The sequence below is a fragment of the Hyla sarda genome, chromosome 3, assembly GCF_029499605.1.
Source record: "Hyla sarda isolate aHylSar1 chromosome 3, aHylSar1.hap1, whole genome shotgun sequence".
Classification (NCBI taxonomy): Eukaryota; Metazoa; Chordata; class Amphibia; order Anura; family Hylidae; genus Hyla; species Hyla sarda.
In genome coordinates this window covers 349,563,930-349,591,333 of record NC_079191.1, presented here as the reverse complement: position 1 = coordinate 349,591,333, position 27,404 = coordinate 349,563,930, and the positions used below count along the sequence as shown (strand labels likewise).

Genomic DNA, 27,404 nt, shown 5'->3' with positions numbered 1-27,404 from the left:
ATTGGCGCAGTGGTTCCAATTAGAGTTATCACCTGTGCACTCCCTATATTACCTCACTTCCCTTGCACTCCCTTGCCGGATCTTGTTGCCTTAGTGCCAGTGAAAGCGTTCCTTGTGTGTCCCTTGCCAGTGTTTCCAGACCTTCTGCCGTTGCCCCTGACTACGATCCTTGCTGCCTGCCCCGACCTTCTGCTACGTCCGACCTTGCTTCTGCCTACTCCCTTGTACCGCGCCTATCTTCAGCAGCCAGAGAGGTGAGCCGTTGCTAGTGGATACGACCTGGTCACTACCGCCGCAGCAAGACCATCCCGCTTTGCGGCGGGCTCTGGTGAAAACCAGTAGTGGCTTAGAACCGGTCCACTAGCACGGTCCACGCCAATCCCTCTCTGGCACAGAGGGTCCACTACCTGCCAGCCGGCATCGTGACAGTAGATCCGGCCATGGATCCCGCTGAAGTTCCTCTGCCAGTTGTCGCTGACCTCACCACGGTGGTCGCCCAGCAGTCACAACAGATTGCGCAACAAGGCCAACAGCTGTCTCAACTGACCGTTATGCTACAACAGTTGCTACCACAGCTTCAGCAGTCATCTCCTCCGCCAGCTCCTGCACCTCCTCCGCAGCGAGTGGCCGCTCCTGGGATACGCTTATCCTTGCCGGATAAGTTTGATGGGGACTCTAAGTTTTGCCGTGGCTTCCTTTCCCAATGTTCCCTGCATCTGGAGATGATGTCGGACCTGTTTCCCACTGAAAGGTCTAAGGTGGCTTTCGTAGTCAGTCTTCTGTCCGGAAAAGCCCTGTCATGGGCCACACCGCTCTGGGACCGCAATGACCCCGTCACTGCCTCAGTACACTCCTTCTTCTCGGAAATCCGAAGTGTCTTTGAGGAACCTGCCCGAGCCTCTTCTGCTGAGACTGCCCTGTTGAACCTGGTCCAGGGTAATTCTTCCGTTGGCGAGTATGCCGTACAATTCCGTACACTTGCTTCAGAATTGTCCTGGAATAATGAGGCCCTCTGCGCGACCTTCAAAAAAGGCCTATCCAGCAACATTAAAGATGTTCTGGCCGCACGAGAAATTCCTGCTAATCTACATGAACTTATTCACCTAGCCACTCGCATTGACATGCGTTTTTCTGAAAGGCGTCAGGAACTCCGCCAAGATATGGACTCTGTTCGCACGAGGCGTTTCGTCTCCTCGGCTCCTCTCTCCTCTGGTCCCCTGCAATCTGTTCCTGTGCCTCCCGCCGTGGAGGCTATGCAGGTCGACCGGTCTCGCCTGACACCTCAAGAGAGGACACGACGCCGTATGGAGAACCTCTGCCTGTACTGTGCTAGTACCGAACACTTCCTGAGGGATTGTCCTATCCGTCCTCCCCGCCTGGAAAGACGTACGCTGACTCCGCACAAAGGTGAGACAGTCCTTGATGTCTACTCTGCTTCTCCACGTCTTACTGTGCCTGTGCGGATGTCTGCTTCTGCCTTCTCCTTCTCTACAGTGGCCTTCTTGGACTCTGGTTCTGCAGGAAATTTTATTTTGGCCTCTCTCGTCAACAGGTTCAACATCCCAGTGACCAGTCTCGCCAGACCCCTCTACATCAATTGTGTAAATAATGAAAGATTGGACTGTACCATACGTTTCCGCACGGAGCCCCTTCTTATGAGCATCGGATCTCATCATGAGAGGATTGAACTTTTGGTCCTCCCCAATTGCACCTCGGAGATTCTCCTTGGACTTCCCTGGCTTCAACTTCATTCCCCAACCCTGGATTGGTCCACTGGGGAGATCAAGAGTTGGGGGTCCTCTTGTTCTAAGAACTGTCTAAAACCGGTTCCCAGTAACCCTTGCCGTAACTCTGTGGTTCCTCCAGTAACCGGTCTCCCCAAGGCCTATATGGACTTCGCGGATGTGTTCTGCAAAAAACAAGCTGAGACTCTACCTCCTCACAGGCCTTATGATTGCCCTATCGACCTCCTCCCGGGTACTACTCCACCCCGGGGCAGAATTTATCCTCTCTCTGCCCCAGAGACTCTTGCCATGTCCGAATACGTCCAGGAGAATCTAAAAAGGGGCTTTATCCGTAAATCCTCCTCTCCTGCCGGAGCCGGATTTTTCTTTGTCTCCAAAAAAGATGGCTCCCTACGTCCTTGCATTGACTACCGCGGTCTTAATAAAATCACGGTTAAGAACCGCTACCCCTTACCCCTCATCTCTGAACTCTTTGATCGCCTCCAAGGTGCCCACATCTTCACTAAATTGGACTTAAGAGGCGCCTATAACCTCATCCGCATCAGAGAGGGGGACGAGTGGAAAACGGCATTTAACACCAGAGATGGACACTTTGAGTATCTGGTCATGCCCTTTGGACTGTGCAATGCCCCTGCCGTCTTCCAAGACTTTGTCAATGAAATTTTTCGTGATCTATTATACTCCTGTGTTGTGGTATATCTGGACGATATCCTAATTTTTTCTGCCAATCTAGAGGAACACCGCCGGCATGTCCGTATGGTTCTACAGAGACTTCGTGACAACCAACTCTATGCCAAAATTGAGAAATGTCTGTTTGAATGCCAATCTCTTCCTTTTCTAGGATATTTGGTCTCTGGCCAGGGACTACAGATGGATCCAGACAAACTCTCTGCCGTCTTAAATTGGCCACGCCCCTCCGGACTCCGTGCTATCCAACGCTTTTTGGGGTTCGCCAATTATTACAGGCAATTTATTCCACATTTTTCTACCATTGTGGCTCCTATCGTGGCTTTAACCAAGAAAAATGCTGATCCCAAGTCCTGGCCTCCTCAAGCAGAAGACTCCTTTAAACAACTCAAGTCTGCCTTTTCTTCGGCTCCCGTGCTCTCCAGACCTGACCCTTCCAAACCCTTCCTATTGGAGGTTGATGCCTCCTCAGTAGGAGCTGGAGCTGTTCTTCTACAAAAAAATCCTTCCGGGCATGCTGTCACTTGTGGTTTTTTCTCTAGGACCTTCTCTCCAGCGGAGAGGAACTACTCCATCGGGGATCGAGAGCTTCTAGCCATTAAATTAGCACTTGAGGAATGGAGGCATCTGCTGGAGGGATCAAGATTTCCTGTTATTATCTACACCGACCACAAGAACCTCTCCTACCTCCAGTCGGCCCAACGGCTGAATCCTCGCCAGGCCCGGTGGTCTCTGTTCTTTGCCCGATTTAATTTTGAGATTCACTTTCGTCCTGCCGATAAGAACATTAGAGCCGATGCTCTCTCTCGTTCCTCGGATGCCTCAGAAGTTGATCTCCCTCCGCAACACATCATTCCACCCGACTGCCTGATCTCCACTTCTCCTGCCTCCATCAGACAGACTCCTCCAGGAAAGACCTTTGTTTCCCCACGCCAACGCCTCGGAATCCTCAAATGGGGTCACTCCTCCCATCTCGCAGGTCATGCGGGCATCAAGAAATCTGTGCAACTCATCTCCCGCTTCTATTGGTGGCCGACTCTGGAGACGGATGTTGGGGACTTTGTGCGAGCCTGCACTATCTGTGCCCGGGATAAGACTCCTCGCCAGAAGCCCGCTGGGTTTCTTCATCCTCTGCCTGTCCCCGAACAGCCTTGGTCTCTGATTGGTATGGATTTTATTACTGATTTACCCCCTTCCCGTGGCAACACCGTTATTTGGGTGGTCGTTGATCGATTCTCCAAAATGGCACATTTCATTCCTCTTCCTGGTCTTCCTTCTGCGCCTCAGTTGGCTAAACAATTTTTTGTACACATTTTTCGTCTTCACGGGTTGCCTACGCAGATTGTCTCGGATAGAGGGGTCCAATTCGTGTCTAAATTCTGGAGAGCTCTCTGTAAACAACTCAAGATTAAATTAAATTTTTCCTCTGCATATCATCCCCAGTCCAATGGACAAGTAGAAAGAATTAACCAGATCCTGGGTGATTATTTGCGACATTTTGTTTCCTCCCGCCAGGATGACTGGGCAGATCTCCTTCCATGGGCCGAATTCTCGTATAACTTCAGGGTCTCCGAATCTTCCTCCAAATCCCCATTTTTCGTGGTGTACGGCCGTCACCCTCTTCCCCCCCTCCCTACCCCCTTGCCCTCTGGTCTGCCCGCGGTGGATGAAATTTCTCGTGACCTTTCCATTATATGGAGAGAGACCCAAAATTCTCTCTTACAGGCTTCTTCACGCATGAAGAGGTTCGCGGATAAGAAAAGAAGAGCTCCCCCCGTTTTTTCCCCTGGAGACAAGGTATGGCTCTCCGCTAAATATGTCCGCTTCCGTGTCCCTAGCTACAAGTTGGGACCACGCTATCTTGGTCCTTTCAAAATTCTGTGTCAAATTAATCCTGTCTCTTATAAACTTCTTCTTCCTCCTTCTCTTCGTATCCCTAATGCCTTTCACGTCTCTCTTCTCAAACCACTCATCCTCAACCGTTTTTCTCCCAAATCTGTTCCTCCCACTCCTGTTTCCGGCTCCTCGGACGTCTTCTCGGTCAAGGAGATTTTGGCTGCCAAAAAGGTCAGAGGAAAAAATTTTTTTTTAGTAGACTGGGAGGGTTGTGGTCCTGAAGAGAGATCCTGGGAACCTGAGGACAACATCCTTGACAAAAGTCTGCTCCTCAGGTTCTCAGGCTCCAAGAAGAGGGGGAGACCCAAGGGGGGGGGTACTGTTACGCCGAGCGCTCCGGGTTCCCGCTCCTCCCCGGAGCGCTCGCTTCACCTCCTCCGCTGCAGCGCCCCGGTCACGTCCTCTGACCCGGGGCGCTGCGATCCTGCTGCTAGCCGGGATGCGATTCGCGATGCGGGTAGCGCCCGCTCGCGATGCGCACCCCGGCTCTCCTACCTGACTCGCTCCCCGTCTGTTCTGTCCCGGCGCGCGCGGCCCCGCTCCCTAGGGCGCGCGCGCGCCGGGTCTCTGCGATTTAAAGGGCCACTGCGCCGCTGATTGGCGCAGTGGTTCCAATTAGAGTTATCACCTGTGCACTCCCTATATTACCTCACTTCCCTTGCACTCCCTTGCCGGATCTTGTTGCCTTAGTGCCAGTGAAAGCGTTCCTTGTGTGTCCCTTGCCAGTGTTTCCAGACCTTCTGCCGTTGCCCCTGACTACGATCCTTGCTGCCTGCCCCGACCTTCTGCTACGTCCGACCTTGCTTCTGCCTACTCCCTTGTACCGCGCCTATCTTCAGCAGCCAGAGAGGTGAGCCGTTGCTAGTGGATACGACCTGGTCACTACCGCCGCAGCAAGACCATCCCGCTTTGCGGCGGGCTCTGGTGAAAACCAGTAGTGGCTTAGAACCGGTCCACTAGCACGGTCCACGCCAATCCCTCTCTGGCACAGAGGGTCCACTACCTGCCAGCCGGCATCGTGACACAGATGTTGCAAAACTATAACTCTCAGCATGCCCGGACAGCAAATGGCTGTCCAGGCATGCTGGGAGTTTTAGCTTTGCAACATCTGGAGGTTGAAGACCACTGGTATAGAGTGTCAGCGCCGGCGGCCGCAACAAACAGGAGGACGAGGAGGGCAGCACTTGCGGGTGACATATGTGAGTAGTACCCCGATGGGGACAGTGCAGCGCTGGGCTAATAATTAATTGGGGGGGCAGAACAGCGCTGGCGGGTCACATATGATTAGTTCCCTGAATTGGGGACAGCGCAGTGCTGGGCTGATAATTCATTCCCAAGGGGGAGGGGCCAAAACGGTATTGCGGTATGGGGAAAAATTCATATCGTGCAGGAAAATTTTTTCGGTATGAACCGGTATACCGCCCAGCCCTAGTACAAAAGCTGTAAACGATTGCCGGGTGCAGCAGAGAGATTGCGGGGGTCCCCAGCGACGGAACCCCTGCAATCAGACATCTTATCCCCTATCCTTTGGATAGGGGATAAGATGTCGAGGGGTTGAGTACCCCTTTAATGATGTAAGTGGTATTTCTGGTGCTGATGCCTTTTGTTTTCTTCTATGCTATCTAAAGTGGTATTCCAGTACCTAAAAAAACCTATCCCCTATCCAAGGAGTGTCTGATCGTGAAGGGTCTAACTGCTGGGACACCTTGCGATCATCAAGACAGGGCCCCACCTCTCTGCTCTGTATGGAGCAGTATTTCAGTACGGGCTCTGTGCATTCTCTATGGGAGTGCCGGAGATACCTGAGTACAGCACTCATGTAGATAGTAAATACGTTTTTAAATAGTGCTTTGCTTACTTTTCAATATGTTAAATGATGGCATATACAATTCTGACTGCAACTGTGTAAATTTTAGAAGAAAGTAACTTCATAATGGCTTTTGCTTAGGACTGCTGAAAAGTCAACACTTCCCAACTGCAGGTGATCATGGAAATAACACTAGCCAGTGTCCCTAGAATCAGTTCCTCACCTTGGAATAAACTAACTGCAGAATTGGTAATGGAATACATTTTTCGTTCCAGCATATGGCTTCCATACAGTTTTTAATATTAGTTTGACCATAAGCCAGGAGGGGAAAATGTAAGGAAAAGACCAATTCTTGTCTCTTTGATATCCATGCCCATTTATGGCTCAAAAAACTCCAAAAAAAAGACATCTATAGTAACAATTTAGGAGGATCTGCTTACTCCACGCAGATGAGCCACTGTTTAGCCTCACTGAGTTTGTGTGGATCTGGCAGCCCATCTGAGGCATGTAGTCAGGGCTGGTGCAAGAATTTTTGCCACCCTAGGCCAAAGCTGAATTTGCCACCCTCTTGACTCCGCCCATTGGCCCGCCTTTTGACATGCCCCATGCTGGCTGAGCGAGTGGTTCAAATGCTGGTTGTACCTTTCTTGCGGCAGGCAGAGTGGTGCCCCCCATCAAGAGGGCGCTCTAGGCGGCCGCCTATTTTGCCTATAGGCAGAGCTGGCCCTGCATGTAGTGAGCGTCAGCCTTGGATAGCTGGTTAGCAGAGTTTTCTGTAAAATATACATCAGATTTGCCATAGTAAATCCTAAGAATGTGAACATACAGATGTGTCCGCACTTTTTCAGTTGCATTTAAGGTATACAATTTGTCATATTACCAATTCAATATGATCTTTCACCATCCAGCAAAAAGACATATACATATATAAGACAAAATTTGTTTTTAAACAAAGAAGCATATGAATGATGGATGGCCGGCCAGTGGATGGCATGTGTCAGGAGGCTCCATCACAGCCATCCATAAACATTAAACATATATATTTATTTATAAACATGGGAGCCCATGGGCAACAAAGATATTCGTCAAGGCATCTGACATTTTTTCCTTTTTGACATATCATGCCATACATCTTGGGATATGTCAGGTTTAGAGACAATGTAAGGAAATATACATATTTACGTTAGCCTGGATTCACACACAGCTTTCTGTTTTGTTTTGTTTTTTATTTTTTTTACATTGTCATTAGCATTTCTCAGTTTTTTTTTCCTTTTAAATCTATAGCAGACTATTTCAAAAATACATATTTTTTTATTCGCCATAGATTTTATAGTGAAATGATTGATGTTATTACAATGTACAATTGGTGGCACGAAAAACAAGCCCTCATGTGTCTGTAGATGGAAAATTGAAAGCGTTATGATTGTAAGAAGGCGAGAAGGAAAAAACTAAAGTGCAAAGAAATGAAAAATTCCTGCGTCCTCAAGGGGTTAAGAAATTAAACCTGAACCCTTTTGCAAGGGGCAAAACCAGAGAGTTTTTGTTTTTACAGTTTTTGCATATTCTTACAATGTGTGTAGATATTTATTTTAAACCTCATCCGCTTCCCTGCAACTGTAAGACTAGGTTTTCACATTTTTTTGACAGCATTTTTTTTGGTCCGAAAAAACCCTAATTTGGTTTTAATGGCGTTTTTGCATCTCCATAGACTTCTATGGGAGAGAGATGCCAAGATTTCATAGAAATAAGCACCAGATACCCAAAAGACAAAAACGCCAAGTGGGTATGGCATCTCATAAATCTCTATAGATTTGCAGCTGACATCTGGCTGCTGCATTTTTTTTTTCTCCCCAAAAAAACAAAAACAGTGCAGCATTTGGGGCTTTTTTGGGGGGAGTTTTTTGGGGAAAAAAAAGTTGAAACCTAGCCTAAAATCTGTAGCATATACACCATATATAGACATACCCCTACACTGCACATAGAAGAACACTGGCATTGTTTGGTTTTCATCCAATAATGTGCTAAAACTTAAGAAATGTTCAGTCTTTACGATGCCAACACACCTCTCTCTTTTTTCAGAAAGAAACTTAGTAAAATCTTACATAAGATGTACTTAAAAGAAAATATAATTTTCTTAGAGAAGCTATCTCGCCTCCCCATACTTTTCAGGGTGTTAAGTAAGACGTGTCATCTTCATACCTATGATAGATGGAAGGTTTGTTCTCGGCTGAGCCTTCCTTCCTGGATTGGATTCTATGAGCTGTAAAATTAAATGGACATTTTAATGCATAGCTTTCAGTCTGCTTCAGAGACCACATCTGAGAAGTGAAAATCTCTCCTGATTTGATGACCAACTGCAGAGCTATTATCAGACGGCTTTACTCCAAAACACCATGTAGAAAGGTACATTACACGGCAATGCTGCTTATTTTATAAATTCAACAATTATGTAGAACTTTTCTCTCTCTGAGCATGGCAATCTTATGTACAAAATATAAATGTGAACAGAAAACCACAATTTAGCGGTTAGAGATTTAGGAGATTTATCAAAAAGGGAAAAAGTAGATCAGCCAATCAGGATATTGCTTTAACTTCCTAAAGCGTTATAAAAAGTGAGTGCAAAATGTTTTATTTATCCTAAGTGCCCAGACTGCCGCCTTTAAAATAATGAACTAACTTACCTTCTGCTGTCCTCCGACTCTGGTCTTCTTCCTGCTTTTGGGGCGTTGTCACACTGTTGGTTGCAGCGATGTCCCTCCTCAGCCAGTGATAGGCTGAGCGGCAGTGTCATGTAACGGGCACAGCCTTCTTCCTGGTGCCAGGGCATGTTACATCACACTGCCGCTTAGTCTATTACTGGCCAAGGCGGGACATAGCTATGGCCGGCAACAAGATACAATTTTGTCTGGTTAAAGGGGTGGCTTTCTATAAAAGGTGTTCTTTTGGAGAGTTTTTACTGTAAATCTATGACATGCCCTATAAGTAAATGAAGCTCAGCAATAATACCAGTCCCAACCCATAGAATGTGGTGCTTTCTTAACTTATACAACCCCTTTAACATAACACTGGTGGATTGGTATACTTTATAGTGCGCAGCTTTACTGAGTTTTCTGTTTTGGGGGTATCTGTATTGCATGTGACCCAGCACAATCCTTTCTCTAAAGGGCAAATGGAAATCTCTAGTTTTAAAGGGGTTATCCACCAAAAGGGGATTTTAGTATGTACCTGGCAGACAGTAATGGACATGCTTTGGAAGGATCTGCGCTTGTCTTCGGGATAAATGGCTATGTTGTGTGATTACCATAACACTGTGGCTAGCTGTTTGTGTACTGGTATTTTCTGTTTGACTTTTCTTTTTTGGACTACAAATCCCACAATTCCATTTTCCACCCTCCCACACATCAGCCACCCCACCCATTGAAACCTAAATGAGCTGCATCCATTCAAAGCCTGTGGTTTTCAATCAGGGTGCCTACAGCTGTTGCATTAGTTGCAGTTTGATCTCTCTCCCACCAAGCGATCCCTCCACCCATTGAAGCAAACAGGCTCCCTGTCATCAGCTGACTAGTGAGTCAGGTCTCGGACAAATTGTAACCTGGGAAAAATCTGAGACAACCATCATTTTGTATGCTGTTAAAAATACATATTGGGGTGAAAATCACAGAAGAATTGTGAGAAAACCGTCACACACAGGTACAGACACTATATTATGAACTACACTAACTTTACAGCCTCTGTAGCATAGTCATATAAAAGAAATTCCTGGAATACCCCTTTAAAGGATGCTGTTGTTAAAACTTAATTCAACTGGAAACCACCATGTATTACTGTATTTAGGGGGACTTCCAGTCACTAGTGTGAATAAGGCTTATATGTAGTAGAATGCACAAATTCACATTTTGTGAGCTGCAGTCATTCCCAAGAGGGAATAGACTTCTAATAAACAAACGCTTTTGTGTCATCCTACCATTGTGAGTTGCACGTGTTTTTAGTAAGTGGAATATGTGTAAATAATTATTCATTTATGCACATAATAATAATAACTAATACCGGAACAGGCATCATATTCAACAAATGAAAATTTAATGACTCTAATGAATTGGAAATTTGTATCAATGGGCCCTGTCCTTTGTATAATCATTCATTATTTCTTGACATTTACTTTGTATTGTTGTACATTTACCTCCCATGATGCATTTCTTCTTTTCCTGCAACCATAATGCAACTATGCGTCATGCACCTGTGTTTTGCCTTTTCTGTTTGGTTCTAGATGTCACTCGTGAAAATACACAGATCAGTGTGTGACAACACAGAGTTTGGCTTCCCATTATTTCATATATAGTAAAATTTCTATGACCCAGTGTTATCTGTAAATCTATAGGGAAAAGAAAACAGTAAAGTCCGGAAGACGGTGCCTTGTGCATTACCCCAATAAAATAGGGGACCCCAGAAACAGGGTACAGCAGACTTTGTGAATACATAAAGTATGCAAATAACCCTGTTAGGGTTACACACTTGAAAGATCATCGTGTGCAAGCCCAAAGGTCCCAGGAAAACAACTGGTGGAATATAGATGCTGGGTAATGGCAAGAAAAATGACCATGGATTCCGGCGCTTAGGAGCTTTGAAGTTATTCAGCTAGAAGCATGAAGATGTAAGGATGAATGTACTTTATTCAGTACAGCAATAACGCATTTTGAGCATAGCACCCCTTCTTCAGATTAACAAAGTACTCTGATGAAGGGGTGCTAACCCCGAAACAGGTTATTGCTATATGGAATAAAGGGCTTTCGTCTTTATATCTTTATTCTTTTGGCTGAATAACTTTGGAGCTTCTGAGCACCTGAGTCCAAGGTTATTTTTTTTTTTGCCATTATCCACCAGTGTTATAGGGGGTGGACTGTCTCTTCTTCCAGATTATAGGACAGTTGTGGAAAACCATATAAAATTTATTTTTAGGAACAGAGGTCCTCTAAGAAGGCAACGAAAAATAAAATGTTGACCTAAACATTAGCCTGTATTATATTTATTGGTATCTTATAACTTGTAATCTTTCTTGTGTAATTCTAGATGATCTGGCAGTGCTGTGATGTTAGATTGAAGGTCCATTGAATTCCATGTCTGAATACATTACAGTCTGTAGATTTTATCATTGTAAACCACTTTTCCAGTGAAACGCTTGACTCCATCAGTTGCGAGTTGGAAATCTAGACTCCCAAGTGAGCTAATTCTAGAACCACTAAATATAGGGGATTAGAAAAACTGTCTTCTTGCAAAAATTTGTGAATTTTTTTATTTTGTGCCATTTTCCAGAAAAGGAAAAAAATCTCCCCACAGCCATGATGCAAAATATATTTCTTCTACATCTGTCCTGCTGTTCCCATTGATTTCCTCTTCTGTAAGTCATTCAAACAAGCTGTCAGATTGCTTTTATCCACGGATTTCTAAACCTTAGCGGGGGTAAATTAGCAAACCCACATAAGAAGCACGAGCCATACATTTTTAGAGCAAACCAACATGCTCAGAGTTTGTAATTCCAATGTATTAGACTTATAATTAACTCCCCAATGATGAAGTGCCAATGTGTCGGCTTTTCTTTCCATATCTCTAAGACAAAAACATTTTGAGAGATATGGAGTTAGAAAAGGGAGGAAACACACCTCATACAAGTATGACCCCCACTCAGATAAAGGAAGAAATGATTAATTCTACATGAAACATTCTGTGCTTGATGGCTAAATTCACTGCTGGATATTAAACACTATTCAGTTGCCTCAATAGTAAAATATAGTAGTAGACGTAAGCCATTATGTTCCCTAAATTATGTTAGTATGCACTGTGTCACATCGGTTTCTAATGCATACATTATATCATTTAACCCTCATGTACTAGGAAACAATTCTTAGGGCCCTATTAGATGGTCCGGACCGTGCTCTAACCAGTCTTGTAGATCTGTGATCCATTACAGAGTCTTTTACAAGGCTCGGCCATCACATTGGGAAAGCATTAAAAACAATGCCAGATCGTTCATGTGGCCCTCTACTGTCATCACTCATTGACCCCAAATCCCATTGCGTAGGAAAATGTGAAGCCGAAGAGCAGTGATTTAGCTGACTAATATGCATCATAGACCCATTCAGCTGACTAATATGCATTATATATATATATATATATATATAGGAAAAATTTGGAGTTTGAGCGGCACCTAAGTATTTCCAAAAGATAAGGGCAGTGGAGATAGCCCAGGTCCAAGGCCCATAGTCATCCACACCAAAAAGAAGATTGCTGCAGCACACTGAAGTCAGAGTTCAAGTGGTTTATTCCATTTCCAAAGTGCTGCGTTTCAGCCACCCATGGACCATCTTCTTTTTGGTGTATATATATATATATATATATATATATATATATGTGTATATGGTATGTATATATATATATATATATATATATATATATATATATATATTGCATTTATTGGCTGATAGCTGGCCCCATTACACAGGGCAATATCACCCTTTTCGGCCAGTAATCACTCCGTATAATAGGGCTCTTAATATATTGGTTTACATAGGTTAAATGTTTAAAAATGTTATCAAACTATATCATTGGGCTGTTATCTGATTTCTTACTCCTTAAAATATTGTGGGAAGTTTTTATGTAATTAAAAAAAAAACTTTTGACACATCGTCACAACATATAAAATTGCACTTTTGATGGCTTCAAGACCCAGAGGTTTTGAAAGGGGGCAAAGTGATAAGAGGTCAGACCAATTAGGGGATGTTAGAAAAAAGGGGATGAAGGTTAATTCCGAACCACGTTGGTTGTTTTTGTATTTTTTTTATAGATCTTTTTGTATTTTAATAGTTTAAATAAGACTGATATGTTTTAAAGTAAAAGCTGAAGTCTGGAGTGCCGGGATTTCACTTTTTGTGGAGTTTCTACATTCATTGTTTCTGCATCCGGTTGCAACACCCTGTGCACCCAGCCAGCTCAATTCATGGATCTGTTACGTGGAGGGATGAGGGTACAGAAACATTCTAGGTAATGTTATACACCTGCTTGAAGGGATGTTCACTGTCTGTGTTGGGTATAAGTCTAAGGGTTGTCCTTTCTGCCTGACCACAGTGCTCTCTGCTGACACCTCTGTCCATTTTAGGAACTGTCCAAAGTAAGAGCAAATCCCCATAGAAAACCTATCCTGCTAAAAAACCTAAATGGACAGAGGTGTCAGCAGAGAGCACTGTGGTAAGGCAGAAAGAAAATTAAGGATTAATATTTTTTAATAGAAGTAATTTACAAATCTGTTAAACTTTCTGGCACCAGTTGATTAAAAAAAATGTTTTCCAGTAGAGTACCCCTTTAAGTCGAGAGATAAGCAGATCTAAAGCATCAGGCATAGGGCCATATTACATCAATGTACATGTTTTGCATTGTACACACCAGGAATACAGATTCCATAGGTGCCTATGGGGCCAAACTATGCCTTGGTAAACCTTAACTTATATAGGTTATTTTTGTTAAATTCAATTGGATGCCTTAATGAGAGGCACTCTAACCTTGCAGCATTGCTTCTTGAAAGAACAGCCCTTTAATATAGTGGAATCAGGACGTGCCATACTTCTGCATATAGATCTATGGCATGGACCCATTGGGACTTCTTCTACAGCCATATACAATCTGGCTTCTAATGTCATGCTATGGACTCTCTGTCTCAGCCGTCCAGTACCAAATGGTAGGTTCAGTGTAAATTGCAGCCTATCTATATGATCACCTACTGTTTTGTGCTTTAAGCATTTTATTTTCAAAATACTATTATTAAAACTTTTGGAGGGGGTCTGTATAACCTATTCAAGGGCAGCACAGGTGTATTGTAATAAAATGTATATCATAGTAATGAAATTCTGTATGTATCATATCTGGATCACACGCATGTACCACAAAGACATGCACATATATATTCAGCATATCATTATCATAATAATGTGCTTGGGGTTTATTCAGCAGCACCCCATATTATTTACCCAGCATTTCAAGGACGACAGGGTGTTGGTATGTGCAGCACTACATATGTGGAGGCTTTGCTAGCTCATCGCAAGTCGATAGAGCAGAAGGGTAAAAACAAAGACGGCGCTATGAATAGCATTTGATGGGAGATGAGAAATGATCACATATGCAAGTCTGTGCTGAAGACATTACTTGAATGCTAAATGACAGGGTTTCCCTGATCCGGAGGAAAATACTCTGCTGCAGTTTATCTCTAGGGACCTGAAAGTAGTAGCGCTCAGCATATCTAACCTCTACCGTGCCCTTTGGCGTCTGTGGACAGCCAGCTTGCAGATGTTGTTCTCATGGAGAAAAAATAGAAAATACTTGAAACAGCAAAGGGACAATGTCTGGTGGGGTGTTTTGTTCTATATTGATGCTTTTTAGCCAGGTGGAATGATTGTTATTATTATTATTGTAATTATAAGAATTATAGCAGGAATGATGATAGTAGCAATATGTAAAATAATAATGTTATATCCAGGTTTGTTCCCACTTGCGTCATAGCAGCCATGACCAATCCATTGTGATTTGCTTTGCTCATTGCGGTTCCTATTGACTTACGATCAGTGTACTTTTTTTTTACTCGCAAGTACCGTATTTTTCGCCCTATAGGACGCTCCGGCATATAAGACGCACCCAATTTTAAATGAGGAAAATGTAGAATACAATGTAAAGTATAGGTCGTTGGCTGTCGGGGCATGCCAGGAATTGTAGTTTTGCAACAACCACTATACCAGTGGTTGAAGACCACTGGTATAGGAGGCAATACTCACATGTCCCCACCGCTCCAGACTGTCACCGCTCGTCACCACTGCCCTGGTCCATAGCTGTTGCCACGTCCCCGGGGTGTTCCCGTCGCTCCGGAACGTCTCTGCTTCCCGGTATCTTCACTCTCCATTGCCGTGATCACGCCGTTACGCACGCCGCTCCTATTGGATGACCGGGCGGCGTGCGCAACGACGTGATGATGACGAAGGAGAGCGCCGGCCATGTAGGGGATCCCGACACAGAGCAGACACCGAGGAGGCAGGTAAGGTCCCTCCTGGTGCAGCCAGGTTAGTCTCACTTTCGCTTCAGACGCGGCGGTCAGCTTTGATCGCCGCGTCTGAAGGGTTTATACAGGGCATCTCCGCGATGTTCTGTATTAGCCACGGGTCCCGGCGGTTGATGGCCGCAGGGACCGCCGCGATAGTTGTGTATTCGCCGTATAAGACTCACCAACTTTTCCCCCCCAGTTTTGGGGAAGAAAAAGTGCGTCTTATACGGCGAAAATACGATAAGTTAGCTACCTAATATATGGAAAATTTTTGAGAGCTCCAGACAATTTTTTTCAATAATATTGAGAAATATTAAAATAAAATATTTTCTAGGCTGGCATCACACATAAAGTTTTTATTTATTTAAACTTTTTAGAAAATTGACACTTTTTATAAAGTTTGCACCTGCAATTTTTATTATCAAAAATGTGGCAGCCAGATGGTTGCTAGAATTCAGTACATTGGGCTCTTTTTTTTTTTTTTTTTTAGGTCTGTGACAATTTTTTTTGCACTGGTAAAAAAAAAAAAAAAAAAAGGCCACAAAAAACACACTGAAAATGCTTGAAGAACCAAGAAATGCCAAAAATAGCACCACACAATAAGTGTGTGTATGTGCGCGTGTGTGCGCGTGTGTCTATAGGAGGACTTACAAAATGTGAATCCAGTTTAGATGGAGTGCTTAGGCCCCTTTCACACTACAAAATTACTCCGTTTTAAAGATCCGCTCGAAGTTCCGTCTGAAAATTGGCTGTAGAACGGCAGTTACAAAATCCTATACGGCCGTTAGAAAATCCCATTATAGTCTATGGGATTTTTCTAATAGCCGTTTTAACCCATTATCGCCGGTTATTAAAGGGGTACTCTGGCCCCAAGTCATCTTATCCCCTATCCAAAGGATAGGGGATAAGATGTCTTATTGCGGGGGTCCCGCCGCTGGGGACCCCCGCAGTCTAGCATGCAGCACCCACCTGTAAGCACTGCTGGAAGCTCTCAGTGTTATGCCTCCTGACCACAGGAACGGAGTATTGTGACGTCACGACTCCACCCCCGTGTGACATCATGCCCCACCACCTCAATGCAAGTCTATGGGAGGGGGGGCGTGACGGCCATCACGCCCCCTCCCATAGACTTGCATTGAGGGGGCGGGACATGAAGTCACATGGGGCGGAGTCGTGATGTCACGATACTCTGTCCCCGTGGTCGGGAGGCATAACACTGAGAGCTTCCAGCAGTGCTTACAGGTGGATGCTGCATGCTAGATTGCGGGGGTCCCCAGCGGCGGGGATTTGGATAGGGGATAAGATGTCTTGGGGCCGGAGTACCCCTTTAATAACATCCGTTATTTTGTGACAGGCGAATGAACGGGAGAAATAGTACATGCATGCATTCAAAATAACAACCGTTATTAATAATGGCCGAAAACGGGTTAAAACGGCTATTAGAAAAATCCCATAGACTATAATGGGATATTCTAACGCCCATATAGGATTTTGTAACTGCCGTTTTACAGACAATTTTCAGACGGAACTTCGAGCGGATCTTTAAAATTGAGTAATTTTGTAGTGTGAAAGAAGCCTTAGAGTTCACTCAGCAGTGTGGATTTCTGCCCCCAATAGGCTCTTATTCTTAGAGCAGCCATATTCACAAGTAACAGAGGTCAGAGGTGGGAGCATAGCTATGGGTTGGCAGCAGCAGTTGTGAAACCTAGGTCCTAGAGCCTGACGGGGCTCATAGGTCCTTCTGCCCCATTTGTGAACTATAAATGACACAAGATAATAGAAGTCCATTTACCGAGCTTCAGTTCATGTCTTCAAAGAAATTGAGTCCATGACAATGAGTGCAATTGAGGGATGATAGTGTTGTCTAAATGGTGAGAAGTCTTCCTCAAATGCAGAATACTACATAGTGCGTGTATTTATGTATTGTCAATATAACCACATTTTCTAATGTCAGGCTTTGTATAGGTTGTCAAAACGTGCAGTATTGTCTATACTATTTGTATCGTGGAGCGCTTGCTGTGTTGTTCTGTGAGTCGGATGCCCTTGGGCTGTCATTCCGTAGTATGCTACGCTAGACTGCAAACATAAACTAATTATTGTGCAAAAACACTGAGAAATAGGTCTGTTACAGAGGACTGATCAGAGACAGAATATGGCGGCTGATTCATTCCTAGCTGCTGTGTTTAGTCTCTATTGATTCTTTATTGTCTTCTCCTGACCTGAAGACGAGCCGGCAGAACATTCCAACTAATTGCATTCATTAACCTAATAAAGGCCGCCGTAGCTACTGTATGATCCCCGGAAGAATAGGACTTAGTTTGATATTTGGAGAAGATATAATCGTTTTGTCTCCAACTGGGACATGCCTTTCTTTTTGCCTTCTCATCAGAAATAATCGACTGCTTGTAGAAGTAAAATAAAAGACCCAAAATATTCATTTAGGAAATTGTTGTTTGCTTTTGTGTGCAGTCACATGAAAATACCATGCAGATATGTAAGTTTAAAGGGGTACTCCGCTGCTCAGCATTTGGAACAAATCTCGCGATCGCGTGATGTCATAGCCCCACCCCTCATGATGTCATGTCACGCCCCCTCAATGCAAGTCTATGGGAGGGGGCATGACGGCTGTCACGCCCCCACCCATAGACTTGCATTGAGGGGGCAGGGTGTGATGTCATGAGGGGGCGGAGCTATGATGTCACGAGCTCCCAGCGCTGGCTCCAGCATTCGGAACAGTTTGTTCCAAATACTGAGCAGCGGAGTACATCTTTTAAGGTATTGTCTGTAAGTCGAGAATAGATCGTAAAATAAATTGATACACTATACAGTTGAGAAGCCAAACCAAATTCTTCATATGCTCTCTTGAGCAGGACTCTCACTTTGCCTGTTTGAATATTTAGAGTGTAATATTGTAATGTCTGATAATTGTCTTTATTTGTACTCCCAAAATTGCTGCAGAATTTGTTGGCATTATATAAATGATTATTATTATGATTTTTGAAAAAAAAAATTATATTCACACTATTGAGTCATGGTCCAATGCAACTAATCTAAAGGCATTTACTACTGAGTTTTTGTCTTGGACTTTTGCACGGTATTGTACCCAGGTTACATTCAGGTGCACACATTGGGGGGAATTTACAAATACTGTCTAATTTGTAGATATTAAAAATAACACTGTCATAGAAGAAAACATACATCAAGGGTCCTAATATTAGAAAGAAAGTTACCTTCCTGGCTGACAAAAGATCCAGCATAGCAAAAATAAAGGAGTACTCCGGCGAAAATTAAGTTATCACCTATCCACAGGAGGACACAAAAGGACAGGACCTAGGCGCACTCAGTGAAGAGCGCGCGTCGTCTACTGGTAGACACACACTCTCCATTCATTTCTATGGGAGCACCGATAATGCCCTAGAGCTGTACTTGGGTCTTTTCGGCACTCCTATAGAAGTGAATTGAGTGTGGCCGTCTGCAGCACATGCTCCTCACTGAGTGCCGGGTCCCATCCCTGTGATTGTAGGGGGCCCCAGTGGTTGGACCTTCTGCAATCAACTACTTATCTCCTATCCTGTGGATAGGGAATAAGTTAATTATCACCGGAGATCTCCTTTAAGGTTTGTCTACTGCTAAGACGGTTATCTTAGACTATAACACTAATGGCCTATCCGTAGGCTAGGCCATCACATTTTGATTGGTGGGGATCAGACTTGCGTGACTCATGGTATGGGACTATTGGCCTTACCTAAGAATGGGACAGCTGTAGCAGCTTTCCCCAAACCTCAGTTTCCGGAACTCAGAAACGTTTGAAATGAAGAAAGTGGCCTATAAAGATAAACTACAGTCATTTTTGTATTCTTAGATTCTTTTTTATTAAGCACAATAAAAGTTTTAGAAATTACTAATAAGAAACAATAACGACATCACAGCAAATAACCTGCAGCAAAACAACATGAGAGCTGATGCCTTCCTTACAAGACATGATTGGTACATTATTTAATGAATATTCAATCCAGAGAATTAGTTGGCTTCTACAAATACAGGGATACATTGACATGTGGTACATTCAAGATAATATCTGACTCCATATAATATAAATGCACACAATTATAAAAATGATGTTATATGTATCGCGTTCTATTTATAAAGTCTACAGTTGATATTAGACTGACTATTGTGGGACTAAACAACCAGAAGCCTTATAAATAGACATATCAACAATTCACCAACCATCATAATATTTCATGCTAAAACCAGCAGAAAGGGCCTCTTAATGTAATAAAACCCGTTTTTTTCCCCCCTGATGTGAATAGAGCCGAATATTTGTTGTTTTGTGTATCAGGAGAATATGTAAATAATGATCATCATTTCCTTTTTAATTATTCTAATTAGTTTAGAGAGTATGGGTATAGCAGAGCGAGATGCGCGCCCCAAATGAATTATACATGTGCCGCTCCCTTATTAAAATGTAGAGGTTTCTGCATTTCCAGCATGTCTCACGCAGCACGTGTCAAAATAGTTTTAATGAACCTTTCATCCCATCATAGATAAGAGGAAGGTATATCACAGAGCTCCGTACAAGGTGAAATAACTACCAGCAGCCATAGAAAGGCCCTTGTCAGAAAGGCATTTTGTTTCTAATGAAACTGTATTGCTTTTCTTATGTGACATTTTTTTCAAATGTCACCTTTTTTTAGCTGTAATATCGTATATTTAAGAGATTGCAAACGTAAGGCTAGGTTCAGCGCCATTTAAAGGTGGCTTTGTTAGGTGACTATTGCCTACTGTAGAATGCATATATCAGTGGATAGGGCTGAAAATTGGAATGACGTTTTTACATGTAGTTGCTTCACAGAATACATTAGGATTCTCCTATAGTCTTGATTGCTTAGACTTATACAATTGTAAAAAGTATTTAGGAGTCATGACAACATTTTAAGTTATCTTCAATCCACAGGATAGGTGCTGACTAGCTGATTGGTAGGGCTCCGACTACTGGGAGCTCCACCAGCCATGAGAACTGAGGCCCTTAATCCTTTGAGTGAATCCACTTCACTTCATTCCTCTCAAAGGGACTTTTAAATATATCCAAACAGGGCACATATCAGCTAGTTATTACTTGTCCTGCGGATAGGTGAGAGCTTTTAATCTTAAGATAACCCTTTTACATGGGCCAATGGGCTCCTCATAATAAGTGCCGATCTCTGGGATCAACACTTGTTTACTGAGCCTGCATATTGCTTGGTCAGTTGTGCGGCCCCAAACGTCCTCATTGTTGGCCACACATCTCCCGTTTACACAGGGTAAAACAGTAAATAAGCTTTTATTGATGAACTAGCCGTTGTCTTGGACCTTCTGTGGATAGCGCCACACCAGAGCATTTTATTCTTTTTTCTTTATGCTGTTTTACCGGTTCCTCTGCTTTGGATACCAGTCAAGCTCCGGACGGCCTTCAATCCTACCTAAGTACCCCATATTAAGGGCTGATATGCATAACTTCAAGGGTTACACAAGGTGAGAGTCTAGCACATAGACCGTCACCACTTCCATTCACCTGTACCCACAGTATTATACAAGGCTTTTTTGTACTCCTTACTCCTTATAATTTACACAGGGTGATATGTGTGATATCAATGAATCAAACAAGTTATTGGTGTTCAGACCCATATTGGTTGCTAGATACAGCCAGGGCTCTGTGTCAAGTGACTGAGATGATCACATAATGCAAGTCTGTAGGGCCTTCTCGGTCCCATAGAGAGAGAGCCAGGAGAGAAGAACTCATCCATGTGCTTCACTCCTTGTTTATTCTAGTGATTGGTCAGGGTCTGAGCAATCAGACCCCAATGATGAAAACATTTGATATATCTCAATGACATGTCATGACAGGAACACTTTATTAAGTCTGCATGGGCTTTTAGCCTGTGGATGTAAACAAGATGACCAGCAGCAAACAGGTGTCCTCAAAATGGTGAGGAATTATAAGTATATAAGGCCCCATCCACATCTACTAGTGATCCATTGGTCCATTTCGGAAAAGTATACTTTTTTGTGCAGGAAAGCGTCTACTGCACTTTTTGGTCCCTCACAAAAAAAGGTATACATTTGGAAAATTGCCCAAACAAAGTCACTAGTAAACAGAGGGATGAGGTGTCCTTTTATGCTTCTGTTTTTAATGTCTGACCGAGGCAAAAAGAGTGTAGTATCACTCTGTGTGAACCCCAGACCTTAGAGGCTGTAAATTGACAAAACACAAGTGACTTCAAACGACCAGAAGTTCTTGTAAAGTCTAGAAGATATCAGCTTACAGCATTGATAGGGCAGCTCCTGGAATTAGCTATAGCTGCTGTTTTATAGTCCTGATGAAGTTTACTACAGCGCAAAGTATAAACGCTATATATATTTTGGTACTGAGCCCAAAAGATCCCCTTTTCTCCCCAACCTTAGCCACCTTTAGTGGTTTGTTGCCTATGCATATGTATTTGTGTAAGTCACGTTGTGCTTCCATCCTATAGATGACATGAATCTGTCTAAGGCATTGTATTTCACATGTCATGGCTGTCGGGCTGTTTTTTTCAAGTGTTCTGGCACAAGGTTTCCAGGGACTCATTACACTTGGATAACATGTTTCTGTTTAGCTAGTTTTATTGGCAGTGTTAGCAGCTTCTGAAATCCCCACTGGATAGCTCACATACTTTACCAGACTCCGGTCTCTCTCGGCTAGCTCTGTATGCATGTAAATTAGGGAGGGAATTTCCTATAGCGGCTCAGGTGGGAGATTCTGTCTGCCTGCCATAATACAGAGATATTCATCATAATACCATGGACTGATGTACTCCTGAGTATTAAACATCTGTGTAACGTGAAGTATCTCTTAAGACCCTTCTCTAGTCAACTACAGGTGTCCTGGCAGTAGACTTCCATGCATTCCTTATACTAGTCTTTCAGAGGGACCTTATATAAAACTTGATGACTACACAAAGACCAGAAGCCTTTATATGCTTACATTCTTTAGCACCCCTCCACCATACCCTATAAAGTAATAACCCGTGAGAGTCAAGCGTCATGATTTGTAGAGTTGCACTTGGGTCAAATGGTCACTTACACAGTATGTACTTGTACAATAGTGGACTGTCTATGACCAATTAGCGCTGATCTTTTTGGACTTTAGGGGGATAAATTGTCAGTTTGGATAGACTCCATCCATATGGATGGCATATGCTCGTAGACAAAGAACAAAAACCACTTCTGTGAATGCCCTGTGAAAAAGTATACCCATGTGCTTTCAGAAAATTTAAATTTTTTGCTAGCTTTGGCTTCAGTCAAAAAAATCATGTAAATATATAGCCAAACAAGGGGCCAAAATTATCTAAATGCAAAAGAACTCTCTTAAAGAAGTACTCTGGGATAAGAAGTATCTACTTACCTTCTGACGATCCCCTGGTGCCTCCATTGTCCCGTTGAGTTCCTCTTCTGGGCTTCCTGTTGTCAGCACGTCATGCTGAAGTTAGGCAACCACTGGCTGCTGTGATGTCCTGCCTCGGACAGTGACTATTGGGTTGCATTCTGACGATTGAGCCCTGGCACCAGGAAGAAGACCGGGCCCGAGGCTTAATCGTCAGATTGCCGCTCAGCCAAGCATCAACCAAAGCATCAGCCAAGCATCAACCATCAGTGCAACCATCAGTTGCTAAGCAGGGGAACCCAGAAAAGGAGTGCATTGGTGACTGAAACAAGAAGATTATGGTTTTTATATATATATATATATATATATATATATATATATCCGACAGAATGGTAAATCTGCTATAAATTTTTTTTAATAAAACATCCTGTAGTACGCCTTAATAACTTCTAAAATGTACCAACCTTTTTTATGTGTAAAACAGTATGTGATCATAGTCCAACCTGTAGTGACCACATTGATGGGCTTTTTCTTTCACCAAGGGCCCCACAGCAGCTGTATGATCTGCCTTTATAAGCTGTACACCCTTGCTGTTCTCCCTGGTTGTGGACTGCGTTCACAGCTTTACGGCTTGTTGACCATTGCTTGAACTAACATAAAATTAGAAACTATTGTCTTTCTTTTAAATGGTTGACAGACCTCGAACAATGAATAGCTAGTTTTACAATGATACAAAGGACAGAATGAAAGTGAAGTTCCTGAATGTGCCTAAGATTGTTCGCTGTTGATAAACTTGTCGTTGCCGCTTGGAATCAGTTTTAAACAGAGCCTGTAACATTGATAATGTAGCCCAATCTACATGTTATAGAGAGGAGATGAGCTGAGTATATATATATATATATATATATATATATATGTATATATAATTTATATATACATTGACATCAATTGAGAAGTCAAAATCCTCTATGTAATCCACTAACAATGTAAAATTGTGTATTTTCTTTTCTCATGTAAATTTTTCGTGCATAAAGTCTTTAAAGGGGTACTCCCGTGGAAACCTTTTATTTATTTATTTTTTAAATCAACTGGTACCAGAAAGTTAAACAGATTTGTAAATCACTTCTATTAAAAAATCTTAATCCTTCCAGTACTTTTTAGGGGCTGAATACTAAAGAAAAATACAAAAAAGAAATGCATTTCCTGTGATGTCCTAACCACAGTGCTCTCTGCTGACCTCTGCTGTCCATTTTAGGAACTGTCCAGAACAGGAGAAAATCCCCATAGCAAACATATGCTGCTCTGGACAGTTCCTAAAATGGACAGCAGAGGTCAGCCGAGAGCACTGTGGTCAGGACATCACAGGAAATGCATTTCTTTTTTGTATTTCTCTTTAGTATACAGCCCCTAAAAAGTACTGGAAGGATTACAATTTTTTAATAGAAGTGATTTACAAATCTGTTTAACTTTCTGGCACCAGTTGATTTAAAAAAAAAATATTTCTACAGGAGTACCCCTTTAACTTTATTCCGTGGTCCCATTGGTAAAACTGACTTAAGGCTAAAGTTTCAGAGGTGGGATAGAAGTCTTTTCTAGAGTTAACATAACTCAATATGATCTACATTGATCTACAAAAACGTTTTCCACGGGAGTACCCCTTTAAAGCGAGTCCAAACTAAAGCTAAATGTTCATGCTCTGTATTGCAGTGTAGAATGGGATCATACGTTAACCAGTGTTTCTTGACCAATGTTCCTCCAGCTGTTGCAAAACTACAACCCTCAGCATGCTCGGACAGCCAACGGCTGTCCGAGCATGCTGGGAGTTGTAGTTTTGCAACAGCTGGAGATACAACAGTTGAAAAACACTGAATTAACCAGTCAATGATTGCTATACATTACATCCTATAGCAGAGATATAACTTGTAGCTTCTGGGCCCCAATGCAAAATCTGCAACAGGGCCCCATGTGCTATTTATAATACTGGTCCCCTATGGGGCAGATGTGCTTTGGGGCCCCCTTAGGCACCAGGGCCCCAATGTGACTGCTATCTCTGCACCCCCTATATTTACGCCCCTGCTCTATATCCATACAATGCATCCTTTATTAACCCCTGTATGGTAAGTATTACTGGCACTCCTATGGGAACATAACTGACAAATAATAGTAACTTCTGCACCGTCCCATTATGGGTCCTTGTTGTTGTCTTGAGTGACATCCTTGCAGTGTTTCCCTTTAGCCGCAGCTGAGTTTTTCGGGGGCTTGTTCCCATATCTTTCTCCCCCCACTTCCTTCAACCTAAAGCTGTTCATCTGTTCAAGTGAGATGTGCTACAAAGCTTTCAAGTGGTTTTCCACATTAAGATTATTGCCAACGAGCCTGCGACTCTCTGTGTAGGAGTGTTTGTATAGTCTCCATAGCAACGGAATACTTACGAAAAATGTCATATTGTGCCGTCTGTGTGATTTGACTAGTGCGTTCTCTGCAAGCACAGCCTCCCAAATCTACCCCTTCTATCTGTGCAGATTACATGCTCGGCGCGGTTACTCACCGCCTTTCTCCCGTTTAATGCGTGTTCCCGAGCGATAGTGACCATTAGCACTATTGATGCCATTAAACAGAGTACACAATCTTGCTGACATTTCCGAGCAATTTCTTTCAAAGTCTTAAATCCACCTATGAGATAAAGCGTAATTGCTTTAACCCTTTCCTTGACAAGCTCACCTGTTCTCGGCAAATCTGCTAACTTAAAGGAGGAATACAGAGAAAAATCACTTTGCCCTTATGTTGCCTTAAAAGCTGAATTACAAGGGAGCGATCTAGGCTATACCCTTGTGTGATGCTTGTTAAAATCAATTTTATACGGATATCAGGATAAGAAATTCAGGAAAGTAGGTGTATGTTTTTTTTCTAACTTTAAAATATATTTCCAATAAATATTGAGCACTGAAGGCAAAATTGATATATTGTACCATGCCTAGTACAGGGCTTGAGGGGGCAATGCATTATACAGGCATCTTCTACCAATCCATGTGTCCTGCGCCTTCCATTAAAGGAGTACTCTGAGATATAAAAACATATCCTCTATACTAAGGATAAGGGATCAGTGTCAGATCTTGTCAGGTCCGATCGCTGGGACCCCCGCCATCTCCTGGATGGGGCCCCAGCTGTCCTTCTAAATGGAGCATGTAGGCCACAGCATGAAGTGTCAGCCAACGCACTCCCTCCATGCAGCTCTATGGGAGAGCATGAGATTCCTGAATGCAATGCTCTCCCATACAGATGCATGGAGGGGACGTGTCAGCCACTGCTTCCTGTAGTGGTTGACATGCCCATTCAGGAGGAAAACCGGAGTGTCGGGCTGGAGATCACAGGGGTTCCCAGCGGTCGGACCCCACACAATCTGACAATTATCCCTTATACCTAGAATAGAGGATAAGTTTTATGTCCCAGAGTACTCCTTTAATCCTGGGACAAAGTATAGTATAATCTGGGTTCAGCTATGTGGGGTAATGGACACCATTCTGGATGGGAATGGATTGAAATGCTGGATGTTACAAACTGTATTTTCTTGAATCTGACATCCCATGAGTTTTTCCATAGACTGAAATGGGGCATGGCACCAGACCTATAGGCTATCTGACATATTTGCCATGGAGTCATCAGATCGAAAAAAAAAAAAAAACTTCATACAGCCTATTTAGAACCAGCTCCTGCATATCTGATGGCAAATATGCTGGATCAATGGGAATGAGTCCATAGTCTGATATGTTCATTTATATTTTCCTATAAAGTAGGAATAAGTCTTTACAAGGAGAGGAGGAACATATTTTCATTCTATGAAAAAATTACAACCTGAAAAAAGCTAGTATGACCAAGCCTTTAAAGGCAATGGACACTTATTTTTTGTTTATTTGTTTCCTGAATGCAAAATGAAGCAAAGTCTTTATTAGAAATGATCTACCATTTAGCTGTTACCCATAGCAAGATAACATAAACCCATTAGAATGACTTTCTGCCCTATCATTATTACTGATAGCAGCAGGGAGGGGAAGTGAGTTACACACAAGGCTCAGTTAGTGAATGAGGGGGGAGAATCCTTGGAGGGCAGCTCACACAGACTAGAGATAATGAGGTGAGCAGATACAAGGCAGTCTGAGTGGAGAATCACATTGATCATATACAACTATTGAGATAAAAGAGAGCTCATACAACAAGCTGTAGAGGCTGTAGAAGAAAAAGTAAGCAGAATTCTATGGAGAAAATGTTTTTGCACCATAGTAAGTACAAGGCAAGAATATTAGCCTTTTAAGTAGTCCACAACACATCTTTACCAGTTTTGGAATCCAAGGTCTTAAAGGGGTACTCCGCCCCTAGACATCATGGGGATCGCCAGCGGAAGACCTGCTGTACCTGGCATTCGTTTATAGCGTCAGGTGCAGTGCTGGAGGCTCGTGACGTTGTGGTCACGCCCCCTCAATGCAAGTCTATGGGAGGGGGCATGGTGGCCATCACGCCCCCTCCCGTAGGCTTGCATTGAGGGGGGATGGACATGACATTACAAGTTGGGGTGTGGCCGTGATTTCACGAGCCTCTGCCCCACATCATCAGTCATCTGGTACAGAGCGAAGTTCGCTCTGTGCACGGATGTCTGGGGTGCCGCAGCCGAGATTGCGGGAGTCCCCAGCGCCGGATCCCCGCGATTAGACATCTTATCCCCTATCCTTTGGATAAGGGATAAGATGTCTAGGAGTTGAGTACCCCTTTAAAGCTAGCAAGCACCATTAGTGC

General features: G+C 43.3%; 1 protein-coding gene and 1 long non-coding RNA gene across 8 annotated transcripts in view; one reads left to right on the top strand and one right to left on the bottom strand.

Moving 5' to 3' along the window:
* LOC130362664 (uncharacterized) overlaps window positions 1-24,410 on the bottom strand; it is an 81,901-nt gene extending 57,491 nt beyond the window's left edge. For 2 of the 3 annotated variants that reach the window (XR_008891512.1, XR_008891511.1), the window contains exons 1-3: window positions 24,342-24,410; window positions 23,081-23,266; window positions 18,960-19,039 (exon numbers count right to left, since the gene is read on the bottom strand). This is a non-coding gene — a long non-coding RNA (uncharacterized LOC130362664). Of the gene's footprint in view, window positions 1-8,334; window positions 8,396-18,959; window positions 19,040-23,080; window positions 23,267-24,341 lie in introns of all 3 variants that reach the window. The other variant, XR_008891513.1, reaches the window with a different exon arrangement.
* The window catches only part of SLC8A1 (solute carrier family 8 member A1), a 568,703-nt gene that overhangs the window by 372,516 nt on the left and 168,783 nt on the right, over window positions 1-27,404 (top strand). The window lies entirely within an intron of this gene.